Below are 27,864 nucleotides of genomic sequence, written 5' to 3' on the forward strand. Positions count from 1 at the left end.
GGTGCTGTCGGCAGAAGCCCAGAATCTTCTCATTGCCAATGGTCAGGACAGCTGCTTGGTGAGGGGTTTCAGTGATAAGGCACAGACACTACAGGGCCAGGACAAGCCCTGTGTTGGGTGTGATGCTGAAAGACTGAATCGGGAAGTGAAGGCTGCTGAGTCTGCTGAAAAATGCCAGGGAACTCTTAACTTCATTTTCATGCAAATCTTTACTTTAACAATGTCTCTTGAATATTTCCCTCTTTTTAGAAAGACCCTGTACAATAGAGGAAATGGCAAGCTATCATCTCCTGCTGAAAGCATATTGACCATCTGTCACCTTGATACCACACAGACATCCTGTACGTGAGCTAATAGGCATAGTTTAGGCTCCTACATCTTTAGGAGCCAGTGCTAGGAAGAAGGGTGCAGGCACAACCAAAAATTTCATGGGTACTTGCTGCAGAGAGCCAGGGAAGGCTTAGATGTGAGAACCAGAGGGTCAGCTTCAGGGTGTGGAGGAAAGTGATGAACTTGATTCTTCTGCCTTGCACTGTCCCCCTTTCCACACTGCTCCCTCCAATTTCCCCCCTATTCTGCCTCCTGTCAGGTCTCAGCCTGCACTGGCTGGTGGTAGAGAAGGCCCAGGAGCAGCCTCCAGTGCTCAGAAAGCCTTGGCTTTGTTCTTTTCCCTGAAGGGTGAATTTCTGTCTATTTGCCTGTTAAGACCCAAACAGTACCGAATAAACACCAGAAATATCAGAGGACAGATCTCGAAAGTGAAAACAGGCCTGCCTTCCTACCAAAGGGCTGCACCATGTTGCCAGCGCAGCGTGTAGTGTTGCTGGTCTGCAAAAACAGTTTACCAGAGGTTGTAACAGAGGCACATGTACTTTTCATTTCCCTTGGATAGGCTTCAGTGCTTCTGGCTAAATTGCTACTGAATGAAAAAAACAACTACAAAGCTGTAAACTCTGCGGGCCAATAGCAGAAGCCTTGCATGGAAGACTTCAGCTGCTGACAGACCAAATGCTGATGACAGGCCATGCCTTTTGACTTTACAAACTTCCAAACACTGCAAAAATGAATCTGGAATGTTTCTAACATGCTGATTTGTTTGCTGAATTTCCTCCAGATGGAGCTTGGGAAATTATGAGGAAGAGTTAGTGACAGTTTCCATTCAGGGGCATTCATGGTTGTGTTTATAGGAGTAATTCTATGATTTGACAATAAAGAATCTAGAAGGAACTCTTCCTTCCAGTTTTGTCCCCATTGACCTATGATTTTTAATTCCTTTCGCTATGTGCATCACACTTTTCTCCAGGTGTGTGAAAATCATTGCTTTCCCGTCTTATTCGGGCTCACGGACGCGAGGCTTGAAGGCTGTAGGTGTAGGTATAAAGTAATCTCACAAATGCAGAGCGCGAAATGAATCCCACTGAACTGCCCTACCGGCGCAGGTTGATCTCATTCAGCGCGGTGCGTTCCCCCAGAGCGGGGCCGCCGAAGGTCCCCACCGACCACTAGGGGGAGCCCGCTCCCCGCGGAGCGCTGCCTCCAGCCGCGCGTCCTCCGCAGCTCCCCACGGCCTTCCGCCTTGGTCACTTCGTTAATCACAGATGGTGAAGTTTATTATTATCATTATTAATATTAAAGCTTCCGTGAAAATTATTTGATTTTTTTAAGCCTTTGTTTGCTTGCTAGATTCTTCAAAGACACTAAAATGCCACCCGGGTTGGGGTTTGGTTTAAATAAAATCCCAGGAGATGGGATAGGAACCTTTCAATGCTTAAAGGAGGGGGACTATAAGACTCTTTAGTGGGACGTGTTGTGACAGGACAAGAGGAAGTGGTTTCAAACTAAAAGAAGGGAGATTTTTGTTGCATATAAGTAAATTTTTTACAGTAAGTGTGATGAGGCACTGGCACAGGTTGCCCAGAGAGGTGGTGGATGCTCTGTCCCTGGAGACATTCAAGGTCAGGCTGGATGAGCAACCTGACATAGCTGTAGGTGTCCCTGTTCACTACAGGAGAGTGGGACTGGATGGCCTTTAAGTGTCTCTTTCAACTCAAAAGATTTTATGATTCTATGAAAATATGTTCTATTGCTCAACTCCAGATGTTAAACTTCTGCTTCCTAATGTCTGAGAACGTTAATGCAGTCCTTGACATGTCAGTGCTTCATTTTGTTTGCTTCTTGACCAGTAGCTGAGAGCTTGAGTGAAAACACTGTGCAGAAGTACCACAAGTCTAGAAAGTAACTGGATTCAAGCATGGCAATAAGTAGGTTACATATAAATCTTGCTGATTGCAGAAAAGAAGTTTTAGAAATGTTGCTGACATTGTGATGTAGCGGAGGTTAACGGTATATTACTTGTTAATGTCACCAGGCTGTTCTATTTTCCACTCCAGCTCTTACCTCTCAAATACCTCTGGGATAAATAAAGATTTATATTACATTAACTTCACAAATAAAATCATAGTTGTACTCGTACTACTGAATTCCCCAGTGCTGTACAAATGGAGACGCTTTTTCTGTCTGACTCTCCAGGGGATGTAGCTCTGAAACACCAAGAAACAGGATCTCTTCCTTAGGGATCTGACTCTAATAGCTCATTTCTAAAGAATATTCTAGGCCGTGTGCCTTAAGCCTTCAGTCTTGTGTAAGGATATGAAGCTGGAATCCACCCCTCTACCACTACTGGGTCATTTCTTTCCTAACAACTTAGTCAAGGTTGCTGAGCACATTTTTACAGTATAATTATTCTTGTTTCATATTGTTAGTATTCCTATGACTATATTTGAGAAAATAAAGCATTTTTTCTGCACTCTGCTAAGGTGATCCAAACAACGGTAAACTGATAATTTCAACCTAAACCCAGCCTGGAATTGCAGCACCATGTATCTGAAGATCGCCTTTGGAAAGCAATATTACCAGTTAACATCTGGGTGGTAGAATTGCTAGAAATGACTTTCTGTTGCTGTGTTAGAGTGGATGTTTGTAACTGAATTTTTTTGGTGAGTTTCACTGAGAAATACAGGCTGACCTGAGGGAAGGCAGCCTTCTACTTTCTGTAGGCAGATGGCAGATTGTAACCAGGGACATGAGTCAGAATTTAGCCTAACAAATACTGACCCAAATGAAGTTGGTTAGATTGCTGCAGTACTACAAACTGTCAGTTATTTAAGAGGGTTTCTCAAGTAAAAATAAATTTAACATATGGGAGAATCTTCCATCCCATTTGGAGACGTTGCTTCCCATCCACTAGAAGCATAAAATAAATGTTATTACTGCATAAAGTCACTCTTGCAGCATCCTAATCTGTTCAGGAAGTGAATTATAGCCTCACCTCTCTTTGCAAACACCTTTAATACTGATTCATTGCTACTTGCTATCTTCTTTTTTTTTTTTTTTCTTCTCCCCCCCCCCCCCCCCCCCCCCCCCCCCCCTTTAGTGTTTTACATCTCATTTGCCATTGAGACTTGATTCAAGGTTGGAAATCCTTTTGGAGAAGAATTGTTTGGTTTTGCTTAATGTTTCTTTAATGGCTAACACAGCAGGACTCCTCCATGGTCCTGCAGCTTCAATAGACGGAAACATTTCAGAGCCTCTTCAAGGTTTGTGGAAGAGTCATACAAGTAGTCAGACTTGTACCAAAAATTTCATACTAATTCACTATAAAGAATCAAACCCAGGAATTACATGGTATGTAAGGAAAGACATGGAGAGCAAATGCAAAATTTTTTGTTTACGCTTTCCTTTGCTTTCTAATCCACTTTGTGCTATATCTTGACTATTAAACGCTGTTTTCTTTCTTTCTTAAAAATGGGTGTATTAAGTTGGATGCAAAGAAGGGCCACTAGGAGGACTGAGGACAGACTTGGTTTCATGGAAGGGAGGACTGACTCAGCCTTGATTCTTCAGCCTGGGGCATGTATGAGTGGACTGAGGGAATGTTGTGATGGTAGCCTACGGGTTTGTAAGTTAGCATAGCTGAACAGGAAATTATTATTTGCAATCTCTTACACCAAGAGGATACCAAATGGAATAGCCTAAAAGCTGGTTTGGAAAAATAAAGGGAAAACTCATTGCATCGTATATTCATAAAAATCTGCCTAGGTTATTAAATATAATCCTAGTATTTCTGACTTGAAATTACAGATTGGAGAAATTTCTGTTCTGACTTCATAGACTTGTTATTGGCCACTGTCAGAGACAAGGTGATTCCTGGCAAGATAGACTTTCCATCTACGTCAGTACAGACATTAAGTATCTGTGATATGTTCCATCACTTCCGGATCGGTCTGTCTAGTGTCTCTCACCTTTACAACTCATCTTTTTAATTCATCAACAGAGTGGTGACTTTTAGCCTAATGCTGAGAGCCTCTAACTCTACAAATCTTTGTATAATTGGTATAAATTATATTGTGAATGGGAAATCTTGTTCCTGCCCACGTGTGTAGTAATAAGTAACCTGTCCACAGTAACACAGTGGCCAAAATGACACCATAAACTTGGTTTTCCGTACGCTAATAATTTAGCAAACAGAGTCAGTGATGTAACTTGAGGCATTTTGATGACTTATTGTCTCAAAACTAGCAACATTTATAATGCTTTTTAAACTACGTAAATTAAGCAAATGTGCAGTATGAGCTCCAGACTAATTAACAACTGGGCAGTGTCTACTTGTGCAGACTGGATAATTGTGTAATTGTACATGTAACACATACACATACCCACTTGCTAGTTACCGATCAGCCCTGATAAGTACAGCCTTCAGACATTAATTTCTACATGATTTTAGCTATCTTCTCAGCTAGTAATCTAGCTTCAGTAGCAGTGCACCTGGGACTTCAAGGGTCTGGATGGGATTGCTCAGTTTGTCAAGTATGAACAACTTCCCCTGGCGCTTCTTTTGCTATCTGATGGGGTTTCCACACCTTCACACTAAGCAGGTGAAGGTAACCTGCTTTCAGTGGAGCGTGTTTAGTGTAGAGTTTTTGTCTTTCCACCCCTTGCTTTGCTGCTCTTCCTTTCTCGTCTGGAACCCCCTGCACAGTGTATAGCTATGTTCTTCTGAACCATAATGGGGGATGTGTTTTCCTGACTTGTGTTGCTTTACAAAGTTAAAAAGAGAACAACAATATTTATAAGCGCATTATGTAAATATTAGCAACGCAGGTCCTGCTGCTTAGTGTTCAGTTAATTTAGTTCGGTCAATATTGCATGGTACATAGTTTTGTGTGCTCATATGGTAAACACATCTTGCCCTTGAGCGCTTATTTCATTTGACTAATTAAGATCTACTTCTAAGTACTCCTGTTTTGTTGCCAGGCAGATTCTCCCAAATTTAGGTGCAGCTGTTGTGTTCCATGAAGAAACCATTTGAAGTCCAGGTCCATCTGTTTTGTGCTCTGTTGTCAGGCCACAACCTGCCCTTGCTGTTTTCACTTATGCCAGCATGGCTTATGCGAGTACACCTTACATTCTCGTGCAATACTTTTGTCCCCTTTAAGAAAGAGTGTATCCAGACCTGTTCTTGGTAAATAGATTTATAGCTGTAATGGGGGGACGACGACTGAATTCTGGTCTTGGTTTTAAAGAAAGGACTCATTAGTTATGAAGCATGTATGACATTGTCTTCTCCTGAGAAAATTTACCCCACTGAAGCATGGAGATAAACCAGTGTCATGTCAAACACCTTGACGTGTACTGCAGTACAGTACACGTCAGCAAAGCTAACGAGTGCAAATTACAGGCATTTTGGGGGATGCCTGTGTTGCAGAGACTGAATTTGTGCTAGCAACAATAGGGAGAAAAATAGCAAATAGCAAAACTGCAGTACAAAATTAGCAAGATTCTGTTATTGCTAAGAAAATGTTTACAGAATATACAGTACAAGTAAAGGAGCAGACTCTCCTACATGGTGATGTGAAAACCTTCTTAGTATATGCTGCTGTGTGTGGAGGCAGATGTGTGGCTCATTGGTAGGTTAATGTGGGGTGATGATGAGGGGCGGGTGCTTCAGTGAGAGAGAAGGTCCAAGATCTTGTAATCAACAGACTCTGAACAATTTTCTGTGTGCCTGATCTTGCTGATACAAATTGCAGCCCAAGTAAGCGTGTGAAATATTCAAATTGAGGGTTCTGTTGCTTTGACCTTAAATGTGAATTCAAGTAAGGCTGTCGTGCTGTCTGGTTTGGATGAGAAATGGTAATGTGTTAAACAACCACGTGTTTTTTCAGGAAGAGCTCCCTGTAGGCAATTTAGAGTTCATAGGCACTTACAGAATATCAATGAATGAGAATGGAGAGAGATTACTGAGGAGACTGGCCACGTATTCTGAGTTAAATGTTAGTCTTTGGTGGTATTAGCCAGAACTGCTAAGTGGGAATAGGTATACTAGCCAACAGTTCAGCAGTGTTTAGGTTCTGTTTCATTTGCTCAAATCTATATTTAGAGTAATTGTGCAGCCTTTCAGTTTTCCCAGCAATAAGCAGACCAGATCCTGGCATCCATTGTCTGGTATGAAATGAATCATTGCCTTAACTCCATTTCCAGCTGCAGGCTGACAACCAGTACAGTGCAAAACAGTCTTGCACTTTAGCGTTACCAGATATTGCTAAGACTGAGAGAAATGTGCGCCTGTCTAAGGAGATGGTCCTTGAATGGCCAGGCAGATGGGACTTGGTGGTTAGGAAAGCCTAGTGCTGCTGTTTCAAAGGCTGCTGGTTGCCAGAAAAGATAAATTCATTCATACTAATATTATTTTTCAATGAACTCATCAAACAAAACTGAAATTCTCAGTATGTTCTTGAAGTTTCCTACACGCGGTGGTTTGCTCATAAGGAACAGTATTTCTTTGTGCAGCCTGCTTTTGCACTTTTTTTTTTTTTTTTTTTGCTTTACATTTTTGCAGAAGATGAATCTACACCAGATAAAGCTGATAGAAGTGGTAGAAGTAAACTAACAGAAGAAGCTTTAAGAATTCTATCTGATGGACTTATGCTCTCAATTCTGCAGATTGGATTCCTGGCACCTGGAGGACCCGCATACATGGCCTACTCAGTAATAAACCTATTCACACTCATGCTGTGCCAAGTTGGGTAAGAAATATTTCTTCACAGAGACTTGAGACAATGTGTTTTTCTTATTTGTATTGCTGTGATGTCAAGGAGCCGTAGGTACAGATGAAGACATAGAGTGAATTGGCACCGGACAGAAAATTTCTCAAGATTTATTGTATCTGTGGAGTTGGATGCATTTGGAGCAAGAATTTATTCTCACGGATTGAAATGAATCCCAGAGTACCAAAATCTTTCAGTTTGTCCTGGTTTTTGTTTTCTACAGCAATTCACACCTTGGCAGAAGGCAAGTAAACACATAAACTGTATTTAAGGTTGAAACATTCTAGGGCGATCATGTTATCTCAAAGCACAACATGGCAGTTCTACAAAAAACATGACTTGGCTGGGTTTGGAGATTATTTTTTGCTGCTGCTCTGACTACAGACGTAGTGACTCATGTACAAGCATAGATGTTTCCTGAGAAATCATCCCCTCCTCTAAATGAGCCCCTATTTTTGAGATAATCTCAAAAAAGATGTTGCTGTTAGATTGATCTGAGTTCTGGAACAGATACATCCCTCTCTCCATAGTGCATCAAGTTCAAACATAATTTGAGGATGGCTATGTGTTTTAGAGCAGCTAAAGGGTTTGATCAGAAGCAGAAGTATTCTCTGCTCTACACTGTCATAAACAGAGAACAGTTAAAGAGGATAAAACCTTTTTCTCTAGGGGTGGCAGTGCCTATGTAAAGTGACACACTCTGGGGCAAGGGATCGTGGCTGATAGCTATTATGAGGGAGTAAGAGAATCTGACACACAGGTGAATGAGGGAAACTCTTCATTTATGGGTGAGGCAGAATCTGAGAACTGTGAGGGGTGGAAACTGCCCTCATTCAAAAAGTCAGAAAGATCAAATCTCTTGAAAAAAGAATAGAGCTGAGTTTCCTTCCAGTTTTTTACCTTTTGTATCTGTAGGCATGTATAGGAAAAGCTGTCTGGGAAAGCTTGCAGTTAAGACAGGTTTTCATCTTTATTAAAATAGCACTTTTTTGAGATGTTGGTTCTTATATCCTTGGTAGTTCAAATGCAGTCATACTGTGGATCAATGCAGTCTTCCTCAAGCAGGGAGCTATGATAAATCTGTTCAGATCTCACCCTGTCAAACTGCTCTGTGCCAACAGAGGCGATAATGAATGTTTAGATATGAACATAGATATGAACAACAGTTGGCGTTTCTTTTGGCAACAAAGCATCCAGAAGTTCAAGTGGGATATTTTATTGATTGACTGCAGTATCGCTGTGAGCTTGTTGCTCTTCCATTTAAGCATTATGCATATTTAGTGTTATGTCTGTTTCACTATGAAGCAGAGACAGCCATAAAAACAATGGAGTCAAGGTGGAATTGCCATTTTCTCTACTGTCGCTGACAAAATAAATCTTTGTCTTTCTCCCAGCTCAGCCTTTTCAGGCTCCTCTGGGTTTGCTGAGATCTCCCACGCAAGCAATGTGGTTTGTAGGAGAGTGCTACCGATTGGGCTAACACACGGCTCAGTGTTGCGATCTTGATTCCTGAATCATGCTGCAGCATTCCAGTTGTCATAGAGACACAGATTTTTTAAGGCTAAAGGGACTGTTCTGCTAATCTTCACAGACCTCTTGTGAAACGCATGGCAACTTGCCAATGAGTAAATAGCTTTGCCAAACTGGAGCGCAGCCTGGCCTTCTCTCTCCTGTGAGTGTGAAACACGTTTCACTTGAGTCTGGTGGAGAGAGAGCCCTATGGGGATTTGGTTTATTGTCAGAGTGATGCTGTCTGCTGTCTGCACATCATTTTTTCTGCTGAGGGAAAGCCAGATGCAAGTTCAGGCCAAAAGATCATGTTGTGACTGTGATACTGGCAACTCAAAGGGACGAAGAGTATTAATAACAGTGTCCCATCTGATCTCCCAGGTGGTACAGCAAGGCCGCCTCTTGTGTTGGTTCAGAAGGGATGCTGGAACGTTGCAGTTGCCTGCCACTATAGGCTACAGCATCTTGGTGTGTTCCATTGTAACCCCCACTGGAGCCTGCTGGCACTGCAGAACTGACAGCTAGGGGATTCAACATTCCCTGGGTAGAAACCTGGGTAGTCTCCAATCAGGCATTAGGCCTCCTATTTCGCAGGGTCTGCTGATCCATGAGAACTGGCTTGATACAGATCCCAGCTCTGCTGACAAAGCAATTCCTGTCACAAAATCTCTTGATTTTACACAGACAAGTTTCCGGTGGCCATCATACTATCAGACACTGAAACAGATTTAAAACCCTCATATGGTCTCCCAACTGCCTCCACAGAAGTGGAGTAAGGTGAAGTACTTGAGCAAAGCAGTGACTATTTGTGTGAAGGAATATGTGCGGCCAAAATGCTCTCCTCCTCTTGTATGTATGCAGCTCTCTGTGTGTATACAGTACAGAATAGCTTCAGGAAAGATAGATTTATTATTATTATTATTTTTAAAGTTAAAATATTCTACAGGCTCAATATAAGCATGTATTATCACGACTCTGGCTGTTCCACTGGAGAGATTAGATAACAGGGCAGTGTTATGGTTCTTTGTGCTCTTTTTCCATTCCTGTGTAGCACAATTGGTTTGCTGCTATTGGCAGTGCTTTACGTTAGTCACCAGTGAGTATTATTAAGGCCAAGTCCTAATGCTCTAGATTTTGAAGGAACTGTCTCTGGTTAACTCCAACAGAATCCCTATGAGATATAATGACTCTCTGCCTTTCTGTTTATGAATAGAGTTCCTGTGAACACACTGAGCTTTTAAAGAACCAAATGAATCTCCAGATTTCTTGGTTTCCATGGCAGGAAGCACTCCAGGGCAGGGGGAGGACTGGCTCAGGTGCCATCTTCCTGGCACCCTGTTGTAACGGAAGAGATATGACAGCTCTCATTTTGTTGAAGAGCTAACTGTTAAAGGGAGAGGGCAGTGTAGCAGCCCCATTTTCCTTGTGCATGACTCTAGAAGAGCAAGTAACAATCCTGGTCTGCTCAAAAAGCTCAGCATTTTTTTTTAGGGTCATCTAACAGTAGAGTGAAGAATACATTATCCATCTTGGCCATGGTCTTGTGTCTTGGAATTTATTTTTCTTCCAAGTTTTTGCTTGCTGTTTCTGTTGCACTCATGATTGTATCTGCAGGCATGCATCTCCCTGCAAGCTGTGTATTTACATCTGCAGGTGAGTGGAGATCAGTTCAATACCTACTCCTGTTTAAGTGCAGGATTAGATATTTTATCAGCTCATACTTTAGTTCTTATATACTGCCTTTGTCTTCTTGCTTAAATTCCTGATTGTCATGTGCATTTTCCACAGGCATTGAACTCTCCCTCTAAGTATTTCACTTTGGAGCTCACTTACTCTCTCCTGATCAGATCTAATTTAAAGGGTGGGGCTGAAGAAAGGGTGTTCACTTGGAACAAACATTTGAGGCAACTAATTAAAAAGAGAAGATTCACCTTTAGTGTATGTTGCAGTGCTATAATTGACAGAAATGAAGTCTTAACAGTTTTCACCAGCTAAAGATCAGACCTATTTCTTCTATATCACATTACATGCTGTTGTCAGCTACTAGATTTAGGGCTATCAGTATTGCATAGATTTACATATCTCTGCAGGTCTTTTTTGCTGACTATATGTTTAATTGATTGTTTTCTTTCTGCATGCTTCTACATTGCACAATTAGTAACAGCAGTAAGGATAAAAATACTGTTAAGAAGTAAAGTAAGGATTTTAAAAGGTCAATATTACTGCTATTAAACTCCTGCTGGAACCAACAAGTCTGTAGGTAGCAACAGAAGAAAGTCAATGGCAACACAGAACACATCTCTTCAAACTAGTGATTGTTGTTCAGTGACAGTTTCCATGAACCATTCTGCTCTGGAACCTGGTGCCATGTGAGTTAATATATAAATAGTATAAACACAGTATGAAAATTACCCCCCAAATTTTCCAGTACTTTGGAGATAATCTGACAGAACTCATAGTGCACAGTGTGTCTAGTAGTCAGGGATGCTTCTCGGTGCTGGGCAGCTCCAGAGTATCTTACTGATTACAGTACCACTTTCCATGGCCCTTTTATTTAAAGGACATTCTTATTTAATTTCAGTATCTCTCAAGACTAAGTTGGCTAAGACTTTCTTGCAGAAAACGTTTTCTAACCAAGAAAATGTTAACAATTTTGTTTCCTCCTAGGTCTGCAACAATTTATATAATAGAAAGAAATATGAAAGGCTGATGTGCAATGGAAGATCTAAGGTGAGAGGCTGAGGGAGGGAATCAAATAAATTGGTTCTGTTGTGGAAGAAAACATCACATGTCTGGTGTGTGTGTGGCACCAACAGAGAGGCTGTGGTCGTGGTTGTCACCTGCTAATTCACCTTCATTTTGCCCTCTGGTAGCTTTCAAGGATATTAAAGCAGACTACTAAATGCTGAGTACTCAAGATGACTGGTTCAATTCTACTCAGAAGCCTAAAAATGAGGCACTCTGGTCTTACAACTGTGTCCAGAATATTTTTCCAGGTACATCATCACTAATTTCAAGAGTTCTAGAGATGCACAGGAGAAAAGCTGGGGTACACTAAAAGACATTTTTTTTTCTGTGTAAACTGTCAAAGATTCCAGTTGTGGCAGTGTTGCTGGCACAACCAATACCTCTAAAATTTCAGTAGCAGTTAAGCCTGTTCCTAATTTTGGGAAGTCATTTAGTTGCTAGTAGAACTGATCTAAATATTCATTAGAAGTAACACTCTCTAGAAATTTTGTCCAGCTGGCAAATTGTGAACAAAAATTTTGTTGATTTCTTTGATTCAGCTCAACAGATACTAATATCAACATATGTATCCTAGAAGACATGAATTATTTATAGTGAGTGAAGGTCTGAAAAGCAATTTCCTTTTGGAGACGTGTGACTGGCCACATGAGTGACATGGTATTCTCTCATCCCTGATAGTATTAGCATTTTAATTGCTTATTTGATCTGATGCTAGTCTTGATTTTGATGAAGTCTCAGTGATAGTATCAAGCCCATTCTCTCTGAACATTCTTTCCTACAAAGCTTCATTATAGTGAAAGCTTATGAATAGAGAGACGTGAGCCAGGCATTTCCTGTTATTTGGCCTGTTAGCTGATAAGTGCTCATGTACTTTCATCAGCTTTAGACATGACTGGACTGAAGACTTCAGACCAACTACATCCTGGTAAATAAATTCAGGTATGAATTGAATATGAAAGAGACCTCAGTATGAAGTTGATATTTTTGATTGTTATTGTACCGTATATATCCATTTTATTTTGAAAATCAAAAAATGACTTATTCTCCAAATGCATTCATTGCATGCACTGCTGGAAAATGAGCCAAGCAGCAGCAAGCAACATCAACAACATTTCTGTGTGCCAAAAAGGCAGTCAACTGCCAAGCCCAGCCAAGGACAAGCAAGATAACCATGCAGCTTAGTGAATGGCTCTGTAGTGCTGGATTATGAAGTCCAGACAGAGTTCTGCTCCAACAGAAAATAACTGTTGAGAACAATAGGGTGATGGTTGGCACTTGAAAGAGAAGTTAAAATTTGACTACTGCCTTTGTTTCCCAAGAAAGAGAAGAAAATGGCTGTACTAATGTTCATACAATGGTGTGTGGGTTTGTGGTGCTTCAGTAATCTCTGAGCAATGTAGATATGGACAGGGCTAACTTAAAACACATGCTCTTGGAAGATTAATGCATGTTTGCCTTATTCAATCCAGGTATATCAAATTGGTCCATCTTGTTATGCTGCTGTGTCTGTAGTGGAGGGTTAACTATGGCGTACAACCAGTATGTCCTTCCAGTGACTTTCTTGCATGTGTTGAATGGTGAACAGTGATACAACTGTGGTGAGTCCTGACTGCAGCTATTGATGCGCTTCATGGGAACCCTGTCAACAGTGACTCCCTGTTTATCTTTCCAGTATGTCTGCCCGCAGTGCCAAAGCACTATTTTAAAGATATGTTATTGTTAATTTTCTAAAGAAATAAATAAGCAGGTTCTGTTCAGACAGTGCTCTCTCTCTGGTAAAAATAATTTTCATTAAACATACTGGAGATGTTTACTTATTAAGATCTTTTGTTCTTAGAATAAAAAGTTTGATATTCTCAACCTGGCAGGGTTTTTAAAAATCACTGTAAGGTGACATTCTGAGAAAAGCAGCAAACAATTTAAAATCTAGACTAAAAGCTGCAACTCTACTGCTTATATAAGTGCTGATATTGAGTATGCTTTTACAAAAAAAGTGAAGTACTTGATTATGAAGAGTAATTTTGAAGGTATGTGTGCACTTCTGTGCTTTAAATAAGGCACCTTATTGATGCTATCAACTAGAAGTTATAAACTGGTATAAATGTTGGCTTGAGAGCCCATCTTTCCTAATCAGTGCTCTAGACTGTGAGTGTGCACATCTCAATGAGGTAGGTTCAGATCTATGTACATAAATACATATGTATATTCAACTGATAGAAACCTCTCTGGTTTTATTTCAGAAGCTGCAGCACATATTAAATTGGGACCAAATAATAAATGGCCAACCCTCTCCCTCCAGTAACTTACAAATTTCTAGTGTGCAGTTTTGTTCATCCAGGGGATATCTGTGTAGATCCATCATGCAAGCAGCTGTTGTGATCCTGTAAGGGGAGGGTGCAAAAAATCAGTTTTGAAACCACATTTGATTTATTTGAGAAGGCAAATCTTTCTGTTAGTGGATTTTTGTTTGTTTAAATGCTGAATGGTGGTGCACATGGATTGCTGATATACAAAATAGCTTGTGAAGCATAGTTAAATAATTTACATAGCACAATACACTGAATACAGTATAAAGCTTAAAAGCATGTACTAAATATCATAGACTAGGATTTTGACACAAAACTTTACAAGAAAAAGTGTTGAGTGTTTTAAAGGACATTTCTTGAGATTTCTCTTTGGAAATTTCATTTTTAATGTTCTCAATTCAAACATCTTCAAATTGGTTTGCACATATTTTTATTTATAACTGTTACTGCCATAGCTCCATTTCTCATTTTGTTGTCACATAGTGCTTTCTAAATTTTGTCTGATACGCATGTGCGTTTTCCATGCTGTGGAAGCGTAATCAAACTCACAGAAGTGAGTTTGCATCTGCAGTTTCAGGTTTGTCTTTTTTGTGATAAAAGGGTTCTTATGTGCTTATAAAACTTTTGAAGTTTGAATGGGCAAACTTGGCTTGAAATTTAACTGTCCTCTCTCTCCTTCTCTTGAAAAATTCCTTCCTGAGAAAAATTCCTCTTTTCTGGATCTGGATGTGGTTCTGTTTCATGGTAATTAGCACCGCAGGAGCACATCTGGAGATTTTACTTTTAATGTGATGAAAGTCAAGCACACTTACATGCTGCACTGGGATGATAATTTGTGCTGTCACAGAACTGATAGAATAAAAAAGGGGGAAAAAAAAGCCCTGAGTCTCTTTATTTTGACATGCTTCAAATTTCCTAATTCTTCACAATCCATCTGTCTACTTGTGTATAAGGACTGTCTAGCAAGTGCTGTGACAGAGAAACCAGCCCATGAAATTACTGCATAATCCTGTGTAAAGTATGATATTTCTGCTTTTCCACTGAGATTGATTTTTGTCTCGAGTGCTCACTGAATTGATTTACATATTTCTTAATGGCTTTTGCTGAAAATTTCTGGAGAGGTAGGACTTCATTTAGTTTAGCCTTGTACAAATGTATCTTACTGAGAGACACTGAAAAAGCCACGCAGTAATGATTTAACAGAACCCTACTTAATAATGCTAAAGATTGTGCATAACTAACATTAGTCACAGCTAAATGCTTCTTAATTAAGGTTTCATAGAGCAATGTTTTGTTCCCAATTAACAAATCAACCTTTAAGGTAATTTATTTCACCTGGATCAGCCAGATTTATTTAAATGTGTACAGAAGTAGACATAATGTTTTCTAGACCACAGGGTTACAGTAGCCAGCTGTTTCCTAATGGCCTGTGCGTCTGTACTCCTGACTTGAGCAGTTCTGAGTATCTTACACAAGCAGAGGCAATTTGTCATTCTTAATAATATCAAGAATTTTTTGTTGACACAAGGTAATTGCTCAGTAGTAAACAACGGGGAACAGCTTTCCCTCTCATGACTTTTCCACCCCTTAGCTTAGATGAAGGGGGCTTTCGCTGAAATTTGCAGATATGATAGCCACACAGTGCTAGGTGGGAAGGTCAAATGGGGAACGCTGTCAAGCAGATAGGGGAGGGTGACTAAAAAGATGTGGAAATCTGAAAGCTGGTGACTTCCCATTTCCCCTATAGACCTCCAGCTTTGAACATGGTACGGTGTCCCAGGCACAGGGGATGATGAGTAGCACCCACCCAGGGGTTCCTCAGAACTTGAACCTAGTGCTCAAGTGGATGGGAAAATGCAGATGGTAGGTACTGGAGGTTCATCTGAAATGGAAGGAGGAACCAATCTGCTAACTCCATGTGGTGTCTCTTAAAGACGGAGGTGCTTAATTTTGATAGGGGAGCTTGGGTTTTCCTGACAATAGCTACCTGTAATTGCAACGTACCATACGTGTAGTTCATAAATCTACTTTTTAAGCGTTTTTCTCCATCATGGTATATCTCAGCTGTGTAAAATTTTTACTGATATAATGTTCAGGGTAACTGTAAAACTTGCTTAAGGATGTAAATAAAACACTTATGCTATCATAGTAATTCCTGCCTTGTATATATATATTGTAAGCTGAGTACAACATGCATACCTGTTACTGGATGCATTATCTCAGTCAATACCGTAGTTGCTGGCTTACATATATGAACCGGGTGCTCAAAAACATAGATGTGAAAATGCAAAGTACAAGAGTCCAATGGCAAAAAGGGAGATGCAATAGTCTTTATATAGGACAAAGCTACAATAAATTTGTGTTCAAGGAGTTTAATCCTGAAAATCCCTGGGCGCGAGTATTTGTAGTGATGGTAGAATGTCATGAGGCACCATTAAAGTGAGAGGGGAAGACTAATTCTACACTTGCAACAGGTTATTTATGTCTCAAAGTAGGGTGTGGTTCTTCCAGGTTTTCTGTTTTATTAACTGTGCCTTAATTTAGGTACTACCTCAGTATTGAGGCTAATATATTCTGTTTGTGTACTGTTTTCTACCCTACTTTCTTCACATTCTTTTGATTATTCTGAAGACAAATGGTAAAATGGAATTAAACAAAGAAGGTAAGAAGTTATCTGGGCATATTATGTTGCTTAGCTTAATCTGTGTCAATACCCAGATACCTTGGGATAGAGAAATGTCTGCATTTCTAACAGGCAAGAGAAATAATATTTATGAAAAGCAAAAAAATGATTTAAAAAAATTGTATTTCAAATTATCTGATCCACTCTTAGCTTGTGTGTGTGTGACTCTATGAATACCATATTCTTACTTAAAGTCAAGTTATTCTGGACTAAAATAAAACTGTATGAAAGAAAAAACATTGCTGTCCAGGATTTGCAAAACAGGCCTCCTTGTGTAATACTGACAGAGGTTTCTCTGCAGGGCAGTAAATCCTGTAGTAACAAGTGCTAAAGCTCAGAATTTTTGGATACATCAGCAGCAAGCGGTTAAAGTAAGTTCAGAATGAGGGCAGGAAGTGGAGTTATGCTTCAGTACTTAGAACACTTCATCAAAATGCTGTCAAAAAGCTATTCCTCAACTCTCAAAGAAGAAAGAGAAGCAATATTTAAGACAGGAAGAACAGCTAAATGTGGAGATGATCAGAGCTAAACAATGCAAATTCTGTTGTGAGATGTTTCTTCCCAGTTGGAGAAAAGGTATCAAATTTTAATGTTTGTTCTTTTTCTCTCAGTCAACAGAGAATAAATTATAAATGCAGATGAGGATATGAACTGGGGTGAACTCTTTTAAGGGGAAAGAAAAAGAAAGCAAAATGAAATTTTCTAAGAAAATGAAAAGTAGCCATGCTTCTCTTAACCACTGCAGAGCTGGGGGTTGCAGTACACACTGGAAGTAGATTTTCATATCCTGGGTAATATATTGCTTCTGTGTTAATGCAACTTCAGTAATATCAGGAAAATTAATTCTATAGAAAATTTTTGATATCGGAATCCAGTCCTGTATCCCTGGAGTAATTGCCCTATTTTTTTCTTCATATTAGAGATCTAATGGGATGTCCTGTAGGCACAGTTATTGAAGGGGTAGAAGAACGCATTGTGCATTTAAATATGCAATTTTTTTCTTCTCTGTCCATGCTATGTACAACATTGTTTTGCCTGCTGTAGATTTCAAAGCAAAGCCCAAGAGATTAGTGGCTGAGTGCTTGTCCTAGAGAGGAAATGTCATCTCTGACCCTGAAAGCATTCCCAGCTTCAAGCATTGTGAGGAACCTGCTTACAGGAGGAACACACTTACAAGAAGATCTATCTGAACATTAGCTATAGGTTGGTGTTGCTTGTTTTATACAGTATAGTGTGTACTTGTACAGTCTGTGTTCATCTATCTGTGTATTGCTTGTCTTATCAAATTCTATTAGAAGAGAATTTACATTTGTTAGTAAGTTTAGTGTCTTCAAAGATCTCGTTAGAAGTTGAGAGAAAAAGGGATAATTGTCTCCTGAGCTAGATTTAGCAAGAGATTTAGGTACTTTGTTTTAGAGATGAGTTAATTAGCGCTTTATTTTTTGAGATTGGGAAATGATTATAATTGACTTTTTAATTTTCTTTTTTTCTCACAAAAACAGTAGGAAATAAATCTGTGACTCTATGACTCCAGGGAGACAAGCTGTTAACCGCCAGGTCAGTGCTGCAGACTATATGGTTTGAGATAACACTCAAGTTTATAAGGAGAACATTTGTATGGATTTAGGTTAGCAAGTGCAAAATGCATTTCCTTTTAATCTTTGCTCACAGAAACAGTAGAGTCTCTTAAGAATGAAAGATAAAAAGCATCCTGAGGAAGAAGAACAGAGAAATATTCAGCTCAGAGGGCTGAAACTGTGAGCAGCTGAGATGAGGATCCAGTGTGAGAAGGGTTCAAAAAGTTTTATCATATTGGGGACAGTTTTACTTATGTTTTACCAAGATGGGACCAAGAAAAAATGTTTACTCTCTGCCAGGTTTAAGTGATATCCTGAACTAGTGAGAGTTTGCTTGATTTACTTTCAAAATAGTTTAAATCTCTCTCAGAAATGGTATGGTGTGCCTTTCCAGAAAAGGTATGATATTATATACCTGTATATGTACATATATGTATGTATGGGTAAATAAATATGCTGTTTGTGTTTTGTTTTAAGCAGGGGGATATTTACTGCAGGTAAATAGAAATTAGATCAAAGCTTTCTCCCAAGACTTCATTATAATTTTTGTTGTATTTGCTTTAGGCGGAGCTGCTCTGCCAACCGTTGATGCTACAGTGATCAGTCAACCCACAGTGAAGTCAGCTTCTGACCTTTCTTGAAATGACTTGTTTTCTATGCAGTAACCATGTGTATCTCCAGGAGTCATCTCTTCCACTGCTTGTGGATAGTGGTGACGTGGAGTGACAGGTGGCAGGGACAGACTGTACGCTCTGGACAAGGCTCCCACTGCCTTGTGATGCTGTTGCCTCCTCCTTTCCTGTAACCATGTTTCTTTCCTTCCAGGCTGTCCTGTTAGTTGCCCACCTTGAACCTCAAATGAAATGCAAGTGACTCAGCAGTAAGGTAGCCTCAAGCATGAATGTAAAGTGCAATTAGGGAGGTCAATATCTTGAGCTAGTATAGCTGCAACCAGAAAAGCTTAAATGATCAAATTCTGCAATTTCTTTCAAGGGCTGAAATATTGTTTTTTTAGGAAGAAAATAACTGAAGTGTTAAAACAAAGTATACTACTGAAAAGTATCAAAAGAAGAATTAACTACTACAGTACTGCTGTCTAGTGCTGCAGTGCAGTAATGGACCTGAAAGACTCATTCTGATCTTGTTGTTCATCCCTGTGTACCTAGTAGCATTTCTAAGACTGCATACACTTGGCAAATGTAGAGGAGGAATGTTTGGCTATCTCTGAGGCATAAATAATAAAAGTGTCTGTTTCCAGGCAAAAGTTAGGCATGAAAAATTAATCTACAAAGTGCCAAATCAATCAACAACTTGGCTTGAACTATTCATGCTAAAAAATACATAACTAATAAGAAATAAAGCATTGCGTTCCCTATAATTCTTTTTTTTTTCATGTATGTTCTTTTCCACAGAATCCTCCAGCTGCCTGCTTAGGCTGCCATAGTGTCCACTTCTTATCCCACTTTTTCCCCTTCAGTCAGAAAATTAATCACAGCTATGCCATTTCAAGAAACAAATCTTTACTGAATAGTCTTAGTTAGAGACTGCTAGAACTCTGCTCCAGAGAGCAGTTGTGTAGTATTATCACAAAGCAAGGATAGGGTGCAGAGATTACCCAAAATGAGGCCAAATAGGCTTGCTGACCCTTTGCTGAGAAGAGGAGAGCCTGAAGCCCCAGGGCAGAGGCTGGTTAAGAGGCAGTAAGGAAGAGAGATCTCTAACATGGTGAAGTAGGGGAAGAGAAATAATCTAAAAGAATTTTGCTTTGACTGGATTTAGAAGCTTCTAAAATCAAAACCTTAAACAAAATACACACTATGAATTGGTAACATAAGATCTTTTTCTCTTCAACAGAGTATATCAGAAATAACTCTGCTTACAGTGAAGATGAATGACTTGCTTATAAAGATCTAGAAATATAAAAAAATCATTAAAATGCTATAATGTAACTTTTAAAATATTAGCAAATAGACCTCTTTGATGCTTGTAATCCACGCTTCAGTGCAGAGAGAAATTTTACAGCCCAGTCACAAACTTATGGAAATAAATTTCATTATATAAATTCTAAGAGAGCTATAGCTATACCAGGGCAAACAAGATACTTCAATAAAAATTGCCTGAGAATTGGAGCTGAAATTTACTGCAAGAAGTAGGTCGGTTTGACAGCGCAAGTACGTTGCAGGACAAAAGGAGTGAGACAGATGAGAAGTGCTTAGCATTAGAGAAGGTCCAAGGGGAAAGTAGAGTTAGATAACTAGTTTTCAATATAGTTTTAATAAAACGAATGGTTCTAAATCTCTGCAGAATGATTTTGAATGTAGAGTGTCCTCTGACTGTTAAGTAGTTAGTGTGAGTAGCAAATTGCATATAGGTTGTACTGACACCAATGAGCCCTGCTGCTTTTTAAGCTAGAAGGAAGTAGAATTCAGTAATTACTCAAGTACAAGGGAATCTGATGTGAGGGCTTTAGGACATCTTTGTCCAACATGGTTTGAATCTAGTCCCTACTCCCAGGAGAATGCAACAGAAACAGGAGGCAGCATTTTCTTTTAGGTCCAGTAGGGAAAAAAGATGAAATATGAGGGACAGGAGGAACCCTGATGCAAAGAGTTTTCTACTAGAATTTGTGGTTAAGTTTTATAACCACACTTTATAAAGGGCTCACCTATAAAATCTATTATCAACATGTATCAACTAGGAAAAATTGCAATGGCAACAGTAAATGGCTCCTTAAATATGACATCATGCTGATTCATGCATGTAAATGACTGCAGAACCTAATCAAAATATGCTCTTTCCACTCACAGAGCGGAGCTTAAACTCTTAAGCCTTTCCAGATCACTGAAGTGATTCTTAACATCGTGACCAACTTCTGAAGTTCTTCTCAGTCTCCATTACTTATGAATTTCCCTAGTTCTCCCCCTCCTTCCCCTCCTCCATCTTGACTAGATAGTAAGCACACCCCATTTGTCCCAGATGAGTAGCAGAATGTGAAAACTAATAATTCCAGTCAGTGATGCTGGCAGAGTAATTATGTCTTGATTCATATGTTCTGAGAAAACTCAAGTGCACCTGAAGAAGCTGAGCTGCAGCAGTTAATCTACCGTGTGCGGTGACTAATTTCCTTGCAGAACTATAAGTAAAATAAAAATCTTGCACTAGGAGCTTAATGAGAGGATCTTTGCTTTTGCCAAAATATTGACCTCAATGGAGGTGTAAAGCATGAATGAAGAAATTAGATTGCTTTCTTTCAGGACCCTGGCTTACAGGAAAACCAATTGATAACCAAGTCTTGTCAATGGATCTTAATTGGAAGATGAGATAAATTAGAGAAGAAATGAATGTTTTCACTTCACTTGGCCTGAGATTTATTCTCTAATTTTGAATCAGTGTAAGGCATCTGTGGGAGCACCCTGAATGGCCTTTGTGAGTCTCTTTTTGTTAATTAGTAGTTAATGTGAGTAAGATAACTGGCTTGTAGTGACTGAAATAGGTGATGAAGTATTCATCAAAGCAACTTCAGTTAGCATCTGTATGAGATCTGTAGTCCCAAGGAGAGAGGACGTTGTGTGTATTTGGAGTAACTCCTATTTGAACTAGGAGTTACCATTTTAGACCAGCACAGTATGGGTTAGGAAAAGAATATATTTGTACTTCTATGAACTCATCTGTGTGAATAATTTATTTGAGCTTGTCCTTTTCACCCAGGTCTTTGGCTACACTTGCATAAGATGGAGCAAGTTAATAAGCCCCAGAGAGTGAGTAGCTTTGGTGTACTTAAAGCATTAACTTCTCCTGACTGCCAGCACTGATGAGTCATATGCAGATTTCTCCTGAGCGGGTCATGTTGAAAATAAAATCAGCTTTGTGCCAGTGAGATATTGTTTTGCAATGAGGAGATCTCTCGGTAGAGAAATTGATAGCTTTAAATTGATAGGGGATCAATATTGCATATTTAGACGTGTCGTGTGTATGGGGAGAAGGGTTTACTCTTTTAGTCTTTCAGTAATACTAGCTGTTATATAGAGTTTGACGAAAACATATGCATATTTAAATTCAAATTTCGATTCAGGACTGGGAGAAGAACAACTTACTCAATTGCTGAAGCTTTGTCCCATTTTATTTGGTTTTAGATCAGTTATAATAAAAATTTAATATCTTTTACTCTTAACCTCTTTTATTCACTGCATGCATCAGTGATCCAGAAGACCATGAGGTAGTTATGCAGCATCTTGAATGCACGAAATCTGTCACTGCTGCTCTGGAAATCGAACATCCCTCATAAAGAAAGAACACAGGCTAAGTATAATAAACTCTTTTGTTTCAAAAGCTAACTACATGATTCATAAAATAAAGAAGTGTTTTATGTCCTGTAGATGACATACTCACATAAAAGTTTTCCCCATGGTATCTCCGTAGATCTTATCTGTCTGCATTCCCCCCTCTTTTAAAACTGTGAATGCTGTTTTTAATAGTTACAGAAAGAGACTGCCTGGTTGACTGTGTTGTCTGCTGTTTAAAAAGAGAACCTTTTCCAAGGATGTGTTCAGGTAGGAGAGTAAAGGATACCACTGTGTACTTAAGAGTCCATGTTTCCCACTCTGTGCTTCGTGATGCACCACAGATACTTTATGACACAGCATTTTAAAGGGCTGGCAGTCTGTAATTAAAACTATGCCTCTTTGCATCTGAAATCCAATAAGAGGTATGACTAGAATCTTCTTGGACTTTTTTGCGTATTCATTTTGACTTTATAGCTGCATTTATGGTACTTGCTGTCTTGCTTTTTCACTAAAATCATGAAGAGTATCTATGTTCTGAATGGTGGTATGAATATATTCATAAAGATTTCATGCATCCATGAAATATGAGTAAGCTATATGTTATATGGGGATGTATTAGCTCTTGTCTCCTCCAGCTAAGAATCAAAGTCTTGATGAAAATAATAAAATGTACATGTTTTATGATCTGAATCCTCGGGCTGAATGAACACAAGACTGAAATACTCAACTCTTTTTTCAACACAACAGACGCTATTCATGTACTTCTGAGAATTTCCTAGTTCAGGCTCAGCTGTTGACCTGTATCAGGCCTTCTTGTAACCTTCTTTAATCCTGCTTCAAGTAAAATTTAATATTCTGCAGACTTGTACTCTTCAGAGTTTAGTTCCTTCCTTGCAACATATCTGTGCTTGATGCAAAAAATAGTTGACATATAATTCCTCACAGTCAGAATCTATTGTTGTTCCCATTTATTTTTTATTTAGCTTTAAGCGCACGCTATGGTAGATGTTACAAAATGCATGCTGTTCTGCCTTTATTTACATAGTGTTCATGAAAACAGAATAAGCAACAATCTCAATGTTTTTCAATAATTCAGCTGTGGCCTTTACAGTCTTTTTCTCTGCCCAAATTGGCCTCTTTTTTTTTTTTTTTCCAGTAGGAGTGTGATTATTCCAACAATAAAAATAATGATATAGTAAAAGAAATACCACAAAACCTCCCTTTCAAAAATACCCAAATACACGAGATAGAACAAGCTTTCCTAATCATTTCTTCTGTGTTTGCAAGTGGTGATAATGCTTAGATGAGAGATGTACTTTATCATTATGTAAAGATATGAAATTAACATAGAAGCTTATGACATACATTATCGTTTTCTATTCAAGTTGTCTGACTCATGAAGGAGAATTTTTCAGATAAAATCAGGTGGGCTGTGATGCTTAACTCTCTCTCTGTGTTGTTCTTTCACAACCTGGCTGTGTTGCATGGCTGCTTGAAGCCCCAGGAGGTGGCTGGATGATTTTACTTATTTGCTTTTCTGGGACAAAAGAGAAATACAAAGTGAGATATTCTGCTCACCTACTGTACTGTATTTTCTTTTGGATTTCATGGTTCAGTAGTTCTTCTCTGGAATATTCTAATGAGGGAAGACATAATAAGTCACATGGGCCTTCTTTAATACAGATGGCTAATGAAAATGCAGGAAAATATCAAAGACATGCCAAGCTGTATTGCTTTGAAATTCTGATCCTTCTGCTTTCTATCTTGTACATGTTTTGGCTATTATTCTCATGTTTAGTAGCTGAATCACGGGTTATTGCTAAGACTCAGTGTTCCATTAAGCTTAAAGAAAAGGCGCTCTAATAACCTACAGCCTTGATGGCTGCTCAGTGGCATCACAAACTCCGTTGTTCTGAAGAACAGGATGGCTTATCTCAGATATAAGCAAATAAATTCCTCCCCTACCTACCCCCAGCAGATTAAGATGCAAATGGAATACGTAATTTACAGAGAACAATTTCCTTTCCTGCTGGCCTAAGTTTTTTTTTTTTTTCTTTCTTCCAGAATCACCTTCTTCTTGCTGCTTCTTGCCTTTTCTTATGGGCTACAAACCATTCATTAGAAGGTGCTATTACACTGTACTCAAATTCTAAACCCATTACCCTGAGGTTTCACAGAATGGTTGAAGGAGAGAACTGGGAACCTTTCCAGGAGATCTGAAAACAGGTTTAGTATTTTGATGCCTTGTGTGTCGGAGCTTCTACTAGTTTAAGATGTTTTGCCTGGGTATAACTTAGAACTGCATGGGAGAGTGGTATATTTACAGCTAAATTTTACATCTTATTGCATTTTCACAAAATAAGTGTGTCCTTGAAAGTAGTGGGATGAATTATGGTAAGGTTTTCCTTCTGGTTGTTTAACTCCTTTTGCCATAGCCAGAACTTTTTCTTGAAGCTTACTAATAGCAATTCAATTTTGCAAATAATACTTAAGCTGATAAAAAAAAATTCTGCAGGTGACTAGGTATGGTGGAAGATCGATTTATTCCCCATGTCAGAGAAAATTCATGGACAGTGCTGTTCTGTGTCCAGGCAGCTTTACTTATAATCTTGTATGTATGCAGGCTTTTGAATTTTTTCGAGACAGTGCTTTGATATTTCCACTGACATCTTAAAAATAAGCCTGACATTTTGCCATCAAGAAGTATAGGAGGAAGGAATTAGAAATTGAATAAAAGATCACCGGTGAATGAAGGCTTATATACATATCAAACAGCCAGCAGCTCATTGCTCATAAAATATAGAAACTCTCATTGCCATTGAGAAAACACTTTGAATGAAACAGCCATTCCACCACTGAGATCTCAATCTCCAGCTTACAGGACCTACAAAACATCTTCAAATGATGTTTTGGAATATGGAAGTTCAGCTTTATGACTGCCCTGCTCATAACTGGAAGAGTGAGAAGATATGGGTATAAAATATTTCTGGGAAAGCTCGTGTGTACTGTACCAAGTAGTGTTAAGTGTGCAGTGCATAGCACTGCAGTACTTGTTGACACCCAGGAGGTAGCGGCTGCAATATGGGTTGGATCTTTTATATGAGTTTTGCTTGGAAGTAATATACCAGTGGATCTGTGAGTTCAGAGAAATTGTCCTGTAATTAACCTGAAAGCTGTTGCTTCTATTTGTCCTGAAGAGAAGCTTGTGTGCCTGATAACTTTCCTGAAAGCTTGTCTGTTTGTTGCAGTTAAATCAGGTGGCGTAACAAAAAGACCAATTTTCCTTAAAAGATGAAGATTCATTATGGCATTTTGCTTTTTCTGCAGTTCTAAAAACGTTCATCCAGTGTTTTGTTGTTGTTTTCATTTTTTGTTAATCAAACTGAACACATCCAGTTCTGTTCATGGCATCCACAGTGACAGCCACGCAAACCATCTGCAGGTTTGGATCCTTTCTATCCACCACGTAGGCTGTCCAAGTCAATCTGCATGCATTTCCCAGAAGTAGGACTATTTTTAAACATTTAAATTATTTTGCTAATACCAAGCAAATGAATTTGTTGTGCAGAGGGAAATTATGTATTTTTCCTCTACTTAGTGATTTGCTTGTGAGCAGTTAAGAATTCATTGACTCCAAGGATGATAGTATACCATACAGAGTAATTAAATATTACTGGAACATCTGTGTCACACCTTCAAAACAAAACTCTTATCTCTGCTCAATTCCTAGATGCAAAGTCCCAGCAGGGGGCTCCCAGGTAACACTGAGAAATCTATAGGAGATGCTGCATGTACTAGTTGCACACGCTTGCCTGATAGCTGTGTATTTTAAAACTTTATATATATACATATATTTTTAATATCTTTGTATTTTTTTAAAAAGCATTTTAGTTAAGGCAGTTGCTATATTCTTTTGGCTCATCCTAGTGTTCTAGAGGAAATTGCTGTCCCTTGGATTCAAAGGCAGACAGGGAAGGCGACGCTGTCTGGCTCAGACCTTTTGAAAATCAATCTGAGTGAGGTCTTGTGCCAATTTAGATTTAACTATCTAAGATCCAGGATTTTTTCTCCATTTTAGTAAGTTTTTGCAAGCTGGTTAAATGTACACTCTATCAAGAAGCAGCAGCAATTATTGTATTAAGAAGAGAATTAGCAGTCTCAAGTGAAGAAATGATTAATAATGGATCCACAATCCTACAGTGTGGTATCCCCCCAATAAATAAATAAAAACCAGCTAATTTTAGAACTGTTTAATGTATTTTTTTTGGAGAGCATGTAATAAGACAGTTAGGCCAGTAGTCACCTTTATTTCAAATGATACCTACTGGGGTATCTTAGGATACAATCTGTGACTTTCTTTCTCCTCCTATTTGAGAAAATATCTGACTAGATGATTGTCAGAAGTATTTCTTTAGGAAGATTTCTTAAAGTAATACTCTTGTAGAGTAGTTTATTAGCTACAAAATTGAAATGGAGGTGTTTTATCTTCATAGGACTGCAAAGGTGTGTTCCAAAGATACTTTGTGATCAAAGAAAATTATGAAAAAATGGTGAAATATTATTTGAATTAATTTGAATAAATATGTGAAGTCTTTTTGTTTCTTGATTACCACTGAGAATACCTTAAGCTAATAAATACAGCATGAGGGTGTCTAAATACTTCTATTTGGAGAGCTCTTAGGCCTTTAAAAATGCTTGCATATTTGCTCCAAATTTACAGAAAAATCACAGAGAGATGGGCTTAATTTGTAAAAAGATTTTTCGCCAGACCTGAGGACAGATTTAAAACATCCTACATCAGTTACGTCACCCAATAGAATGAAAAAAGTTAAGATTTCTATAGCATACTTGCCCTGCAGATTCTTCATTTACACAAGCATATTAGTAAACAGAGCTGGAAACAGGACACAGATCTCATGATTTATGCTTCCAATAAAACCACTTGATCACGATGTCTCGCATAGTTTACAAATCCATTCATTGAAAGATTATGAAAAGTATTGCATTTGTAATCTCTTTTGGCTGTACGCTCAGATGTGGTTTTCAGAGGCTATACTAAAAGAGCCATCAGCAACACAAGTCTGATCATCACATAGTTAAATTGGAAGGCCTGGAAGGTGCCAAAGACTCTGAACTTCACCACATTTCTTCTGCCTGTTCTGTGATACATCGGAGATGTCAGCATACCCTCAGTGGGTAACTTATCTTCTAGATGATATAAACTTTTCATTATGATCTATAGAAATGATGGTTCTACAAGAACGAATATGTATCTTCTTGGAAAATGATCACTGCCTTTTTGGACCAAGCCTGTTTCTACTTCCCTGTTTTAAAAAAATTGGTCTTTGGCATTTTCACATGGAAAGTGCTGTTGGTAGTTACGTCAGTGGCTGTGAGTTGCTCTGACCTGTGATTAGACAACCAATGTGAAATTAGGCACTCTGAGGGGTGGGCAATGCTCTACCAGAACTCAGGTGGATGCTGTTTCCTCATAATTTACCTATAGGTGAAGAAATAGTTTGCAGCTGGCTTGGAGCCCTGGGTAGTCACTCTTGGGTAGGTTACTCCTAAGTAGACATCCCTACCATAGATTTTAGTGAGTTTTAAGTTGCTTTGTATTTGCCTATGCTTTTGACTCTTCATTTGGTCTTT

General features: G+C 38.9%; 2 long non-coding RNA genes across 3 annotated transcripts in view; one reads left to right on the forward strand and one right to left on the reverse strand.

The window, feature by feature from the left end:
- The window catches only part of LOC107053239, a 31,204-nt gene extending 14,453 nt beyond the window's left edge, over positions 1-16,751 (reverse strand). Inside the window, exon 1 of the long non-coding RNA XR_005859899.2 lies at positions 13,671-16,751. This is a non-coding gene — a long non-coding RNA (uncharacterized LOC107053239). The remainder of the gene's footprint in view (positions 1-13,670) is intronic.
- The window catches only part of LOC107053242, a 65,478-nt gene continuing 54,318 nt past the window's right edge, over positions 16,705-27,864 (forward strand). The window contains exons 1-3 of one of the 2 annotated variants that reach the window (XR_006939285.1): positions 16,705-16,928; positions 17,397-17,555; positions 17,855-27,768. This is a non-coding gene — a long non-coding RNA (uncharacterized LOC107053242). The remainder of the gene's footprint in view (positions 16,929-17,396; positions 17,556-17,854; positions 27,769-27,864) is intronic. The other variant, XR_005859900.1, reaches the window with a different exon arrangement.

Source organism: Gallus gallus, chromosome 4, assembly GCF_016699485.2.
Source record: "Gallus gallus isolate bGalGal1 chromosome 4, bGalGal1.mat.broiler.GRCg7b, whole genome shotgun sequence".
In the NCBI taxonomy this organism is placed as follows: domain Eukaryota; kingdom Metazoa; phylum Chordata; class Aves; order Galliformes; family Phasianidae; genus Gallus; species Gallus gallus.